The 7,075-nt window shown below is 49.4% G+C and overlaps 1 protein-coding gene across 1 annotated transcript in view; it reads left to right on the top strand.

The window, feature by feature from the left end:
- The window catches only part of LOC143266776 (protein VCF1-like), a 463,727-nt gene that overhangs the window by 73,887 nt on the left and 382,765 nt on the right, over nt 1-7,075 (top strand). The gene's annotated exons all lie outside the window — the stretch shown is intronic.

Here is a 7,075-nt window from a genome sequence, read left to right as displayed (position 1 = left end):
GACATCCCTTCCTTGATTCGGCAATGCTTACTTTTGTCCTTTTCAACAGTGGATCTCTTGTAGTAGGTGGTTTCTTCCTGTCACATCTTCCCCTACCAGATTCTTCACCTGCCTGATGGTCTTCCTGATGGTATCTTCATGCAGTATGACCACGTGGCCCTCGTCAGAATACACATTGTAAAGTTTCAGAGAGAGATGACAGAGTAGGAGGAGGTCACTGAACCATGTGGCCTAAGGTCCATGTCCCTGGATAGTCAAGTGAGCCACCTCAACCAACAACAGGATCCGCTGTGACTCTGTTGGCATGGTGGATGCAGGAACTTTGGGCAGGACGATCCAGGCTCAGCTGCCAGCTCCACTGCCCCCCACCCCCCCGGAAAACTCCATGTCTTCTATAGATGACAACACTGAGGGATTGGCCAAGAACTCCGCCCCAGGCATCTTAGTGGTCACTGGAGCCCTCACGCACGCTCCCTGCATCCCCTATGGGGTGGTCTTCTCTTTGGACGAGGTAGTCACCTTCCTTTGTCCTCGGTTGTTTGAGACCCATTGACGCTCTCCCTTGACCATGACTACTGACCCATCATCTTAACTCCTTTCATTTCATTTCTTCGTCCTGCTCCAGGGGTTGAGCTGTACAATTACACATGTGTGCTGTATGATTGAGTGCCTGCAGGAGTGTGCAAGTGTGGGCCCTCATGCCTGTGTGGCTGGCGGTCTGAGGTTGACTCTGCGTGTGTTGCTCTATTCCTCTCCATCATGTGTTCTGAGACAGATCTTCAAGATCCTGGAAGTCCCCAGTGAGGCTTGATCAGGTAGACAGTGAGTCCCAGGGATCCTCTTCTATCTGCCTAGCAGCCCTAGGATTAGGGGTGTTCCTGCCAGGCCTGGGTTTTGACTGAGTGCTTGGGGATCCAACCTCAGGGCCTCTTGCATATGAGCGAGACACTTTACCATCCACCTGGCTCCCCAGCCCTGAGCTGTACACTTTGAATCAATTGCAATCTACCTTCAAGCAACACCAGCTCTTTCCTGACTCGAAAAGCCCCCAGGCACAGTGGGCTCCCACTTCCTGCCTCACAGTCTTCGGTGGGGTGTTTCTTGGATGAGAAGACCAGGATGTGTTCCTCACACTCACACGACAGCAGGCAGCATCTTCCCGAGCACTTTCCAGTGCCTTAGGTGTGTTTCTGCAGCTCTCAAAACCTCAAGCACGTTTCAAAAGCTGGTGCTACAAGAGAGACTCTAATTATGCCTTGATTGGAGTTGTCATGGTGATGCCATTGGAATACCTTTCATCGTGCAACATGATTTACCTCTATGACTGTGTTGTGCCAACCCCTCCCAGCCCTTTTGAAATGGACAGACATTCCCCCAGTGCCCCATTCTGATTTTCTCTCATGAAAGGTTGGAGATACGTGTTCCTTAAATGTCGTGACTCAGTGTGAGGCCCTGTGAGGACTCTGGACAGGAGGCTGTGGCAGAGGTGTGGGTTGGTAATTTCATCCCGACACCTCTGTGCCAGAGGAAATCAATAACCTGGGAGAAAAAGATTTTTCTGAAAGGATGGAGTGCGGGTGGTTGCCTAGGTTACCAGGAGAGAGAGCCAGAGCTCATGGAGACTGCCACGTGACCAGCCTCATTCTGCAGGACCCAGACCTGAAGCAAGAGTGTGGGAGAGCATGCTCAGTATTTCAGAGCCTTCTCAACATTAGGAGTTTCCTGAAGGTGCTCTGAGCCTGTTTGTGAGAAGCAAAGTCAGAGAGGACAAGAACAGGGTCTCGGGCACTAGCTGTACAGGGCCCATTGGATTAGCAGTGAGAGCGTCCAGATGGGGCAGTTCCCTTCCTCCTGCTGGCAACCCGGAGCGGGTCTGGGAACACCTGTGCAGCCCTGGTCCCAGGGCCACAGATGCTCTGCTCTCTGTGCCGACCGCCCTGTTGGGCTGCATGGGCGGGTGCTTTCACAAAGGGGCCGCAATGGAACAAGCTCAGAATCCATGGTCTGATGGGTGCACAAAGGAATTCTCAAGATTACAGAAAGAACCTCTCCCTCACCTTCCCCCCTCCATCTCTCCCTCTCTCTCAGTCGCTCCGTTAGGACACAGAACAGAGGAAAGTGTCATATGTTCCACACCATATATTCACCCACAGGGTGTAATTCTGAGGTAAATGAGCTTGACTATATGTACACATGTATACTGCGTGACCCCACTGTGTGTGGGACCAAAAATGGTCATATCGTTTTCATAATGATGAAATAAGTTGTTTGTTATGGTGAGGTGCATGTTGATGAAGTTTGCAGAGCTGTATGCCAAGTAAAATCGCTAACACATGTGCCCTGACTGAGACTTGACTTCAAAAGCGTGAACAACAGACTCCAAGCAGAATCCCACCATGGAGTTTGAGGCTAACAATTCCCATTCATGTTTGTCCCCAAAATCAAGGGGAAAAAAGAAAATATAAGGAATGAGCTGCCATTGCTCTATCGCACTGACTCAGGTGGAAGTCAAGACTGGGATGGACAGACACTGTGCAGGTGCCTCTCAAGGAAAGGGTCGAACACATGATGAATGCCCCTAAGGTGCAATGTTTCATCCTGCCTGTCTAGTACCATGGGCCAAATCCCACCGCGTTCATATGTCTGATCTACTCAAACTTACAGAAACGCACTGCATGTGGGTACCACCGGAGTTTACATGAGACCCAGTGTGAATATCCAGCTCTGCGAGAAAAGAAGTTGGAACAAGATTAGAGGACATGAAAGTTAGTGGGATGATATAGGAGAAGCAGGCATTCTGCCTTCAGTCTCCATTATGTTTTGTTTTTGTTTTGAGCAACACTGTGTAGCTGTAGCTGTCCCAGAACTCTATAAATATCCCAGTGAGGAAGAAAATTCACAGAGATCTCTCTGCCTCTGGGTGTTGCATGCTGGGGTTAAAGGTGAGACCTACCACGCCCAGCTCAGTCTCCATTCCTAATGACTTCCTTGTCCTTCGAATGAAAACAGTCATGAGTATGTCCATTCAATGGGTGCTATGCCTACTGTGGTAGTCTGAATGCCACCTCACAAGGGGTGGCATTATTGGAGGTGTGGCCTTGTTGAAGGAAGTGTGTCACTGGCAGGTGGGCTTTGAGGTCTCAGAAGCTCAAGCCAGGCCTAGTGGCTCACTCACTATCTCTTCCTGCTGTCTGTGAATCCAGATGTAGAACTCTCTGCTACCTCTCCAGAACCATGTCTACCTGCATGCCGCCATGCTTCCCACCATGATGATAATGGACTAAACCTCTGAACTGTAAGCCTGCCAGAGGTAACGGTTTTCCTTTGTAAGGGTGGCCATGGTCATGGTGTCTCTTCACATCAAGAAAACCCTAACTAAGCCACCTACAGACTCTCACCTCTACGTGAGACTGTCCCCATTTATAGTGAGGTCTCGTGGTAAGCCCTGTGCCACAGAGCACATGCAACACAGGACGAGACATGGAGAACTGAGTGCTGTGCAGGTGGGGGTGGTGAGGTGTTGGTAATGACCTCAGAAAGGGCATCCTCATGGGTTTATAGATTTGCTTGCTTTCTTGATGGTGGCCCTCAACATTTCTGTTCATTGCTCTATACTGAGCCTGGTCTGAGGTTTGGCCTCCAGATATGTTGATGCTGGGGGCTGGATGCTGAAATTGCTGAACAGACTTCAGACTTCAATGGATGTCCTTGCTTTGTGGTGTTTGGGTACATAAGACAGATGAAACTGTGGGAGGGGGAAGCCTCTCCTTCCTGAAGTCAGTGGATAGTCTATAGGGCTTCAGGGCAATGTGAGCAGTAGGAACTGAAAACACGGATACCAGGAGAAAGGACAGAGAAAGAAACTCTGCTTTGAGTCCTTCAAAACACCTACCCTGCTGCCCTTCTAGCAAGACAGTGAATCCCCACCCATACACCTTCAGTAATATTAATGACATTCTGAGCTCCTATACTCACCGTCCAAATGGGACTGCTGCTTGCCTGATTGGCATCTTTTCCTAGCAGCTACTAAGGGGAGTCCTGTGGGAAGAGGGAGGGACACACTCATCTAATAGGCAGGCTTGTTCCCTTCGGTCCACACAATGTAGAGCTGAATTCCAAATAGTCTGGAGAACAAAGAAAGACAGCTTTAGAGAGAGGACCCCAACAGCTGTGGTCCGGTCCAGGTCTCTTGCATGTGAGGGCCATGGAATGCGTTGTCTCTTTCAGCTGGGACCATTGAGGGGTCCAGGGAGGAAGGTCATGTTTTAGGGGAAAGTGCACGTGCATAGGAAGAAGGGGCTCACCAGCAGCAGTTCACGGGTTCTGTCTGCATCACCATTTTGTTCTCCATTCCCTCCGTGCTTGGCTGAGGACAGGCATTGGGGAGAGCAAGCAACAGTGTCCAAACTGACTTTCTCATGTTCCTAGGCACCTGGACACCAGAAGACGGTGTCTTTCCTGGGTGTCGTGAGCCCAAGTGCTTTCCAGAATATAATTTCCAATTTTTCTGATTATATTCTTACATTTCAAAAGTGTGTGTGTGTGTATGTGTGTGTGTGTGTGTGTGTGTGTGTGTGTGTGTGTGTTCACAGATGTGCACGCCATAGCACACATCTGTGAATATTAAAGAACAACACGGGGAGTCTGTTCTCTCCTTCCACCACATGGGGTCAAGGAACTCTACTCAGGTCAGAAGGCTTGCTTACACATTGGTTTATCATCTTGCTCTTCCCTGGTCTCAGATCTTCATGTCTTCTGTGTCCTAGAATTCCTCTGCTTGGTAAACATCACAGGAAACCTTTACACTGTGGACTTAAGAAATATACTGTGGCATGCTTTTAATCCTAGCACTTGGGAGGCAGAGGCAGATGGATATCTGCGAGTTCAAGGCCAGCCTGGTCTACAGAGTGTGTTCCAGGACAGGCTCCAAAGCTACACAGAGAAACTCTGTCTTGAATCCCCCCACCCCCCACTCCTCACCCCCAAAAGAAATATACTGTGACTGGAAATGTGCTGGCATTATTACCCGCTGGATGAAGAGACTCACGGCTACTGAAACTCCACTTCCGGTAATGGATGAGTACACCACACACCTCATTCAAATGTTTATTTCGGTCACAGTTTGGGGGCTGAGTGCCCAATCAGTAAAGCCTCAGCTCCTTGTAGGGTACATAGGACAGGGTGACAGGACACTCAGTTGAGACAGGAAATGAGAGAGAATCTGAGGGGCCATGACCTCTATCACATACCTTTAAAATTACCGTTACTAGTTCTTTGTGGTTTTCGTACACTTTGTTTTCATCATCCCCAGTCCCTTGCCCCCAAATCTTCCCAGATCCACCCAACTTTCCATGTTCACCTAAATCTGAAGACTTCTTTTTGTTGAAGATCACTACGTGCTACAAGAATTTTCTTGGATGTGTGCATATCCAAGAGCAGCTGCAGGAATGAACTCACAGCAGTCCAGACATTAAGAACCAACCCTGTGCGGGTTCACACGAGATCTGTGAAACGCCATTTTGAAAAGTCTGGGGGTTAGCTCTGACACTAATGGTGCTTGCAGCACAAACATGAGTGCCTGAGTTCAGTGGGAAAAACCAGGCATGGCTGCTTGCCCTCAGAATCCTAGATCTGGTGAGGCACAGACTGGTGGGTAGATTGGTTTGGATCACTGCCCAGCAAGGCCAGGCTAATCATGAGCTTCAATCCACCAGAAAGATTGTCTCCACGAACAAGGAAGCCAATGCCTGAATCATGTGTGGGTGTCATGACCAAAACACACTTCCCCTTGGGTACATATCCCCCCACAAACATGTATCTGTTCACATACGACATCCACAGAAACAACACAGACATACGTCAAAGATCTTCTGGAGGCAAACTGGCCTTCACTTCACTTCTTCCTCCACTGCCCCACCTCTAAGCATCCCACCAACTCCTCTCCTGCTCCTTAGAGGACAAAGCTTCTTTTCTGTGAGCCTTAGGGGACACGCTCAACCTCAGCCACCACTTCTGTGTGGTGTAGGATGTTCATGGAGAGCATGGCAAAGAGATGGAGACAGAAAGGCAGAAAAAAAGGCAAAGCCTGCCACTCTCCAACCACGAGACTCTCCTTTGAAGTGACCCAATGGCTTGTGGCATCCTATTTAAACAATTTAGAGGCTCATTCCTAATGACTCCTGGAACCACTCTCCAAATGGTCAGTCTCAGGAGGGAGCACTGATCTTTTCAGATCCAATAATCCAGATCACAGTCACTGTACCTCAAGACAGAGCTCTGGAGTTCCTTTTGGCTCTTTGTACAAAGAAGGACTTCCCATTGGCAGTGGACAGGTCCTGGCCATGCTGACACTTTGGTGGGACCTGAAGCCAATGACAAAGGAGGATAATCCACTAGAGTCCCCCAGGGTAAGGAGCTGCTCTTCTTCTTACCGGAAGCTGCTCCCACGTTAGAGTATGGTGTGGGGACGGTGACAGCTCATCCAGGACAAAGGGACATGTGCCTTCAGAACTCCCTCTCCCATTCTTGCCTCACTCCTTTTCACAGGCTAGCCAGCCTTTTCTTCAGAAGGGGGGGGGCAGCAGAATTCATGGCTAGGATGCTCGGTTCCCCTGCCACTTTCTCTTCCCAGCCAGGCTTCGTGATCCAAGAGACTCATAGCCAACTACCACGTTTTTCCCTTTGCCTCCGCCATCGGGTGCCCGTTCCCTCTTATCTAATCTGTGGCTGAGAGGGTCCTCTTCCTGAGAATCCCCAGAAAGTTGTAGACCTTCAGGAGTCTGTGTGGTAAGACTGATTCTCACCCCTACCAAACAGGGAGATCCTGTATTGTCCTGATGGCCCCTCAGCTAGAGGATATTGTAGTTCTGGTAGGAAACAGTTGGTTCTTGAAACCTCTGCCTACCCTGCCCAGGTTATAGTCTCCAATTCTGGTCTCAATTTGATGCCCCCAGTCTGAGGAAAGAAAAGAGAAGTACTTTCCTTTTGGCCAAAGTTTGTCTGTTATACCTGCTCCCAGCCCAAGAACACTGACCTTCGAGTAACACACTGATCTCTAATTGTGTCTCAATTCCAC

This window comes from Peromyscus maniculatus, chromosome X (assembly GCF_049852395.1).
Source record: "Peromyscus maniculatus bairdii isolate BWxNUB_F1_BW_parent chromosome X, HU_Pman_BW_mat_3.1, whole genome shotgun sequence".
Classification (NCBI taxonomy): Eukaryota; Metazoa; Chordata; class Mammalia; order Rodentia; family Cricetidae; genus Peromyscus; species Peromyscus maniculatus.
This window is presented reverse-complemented; position numbering and strand designations above follow the sequence as displayed.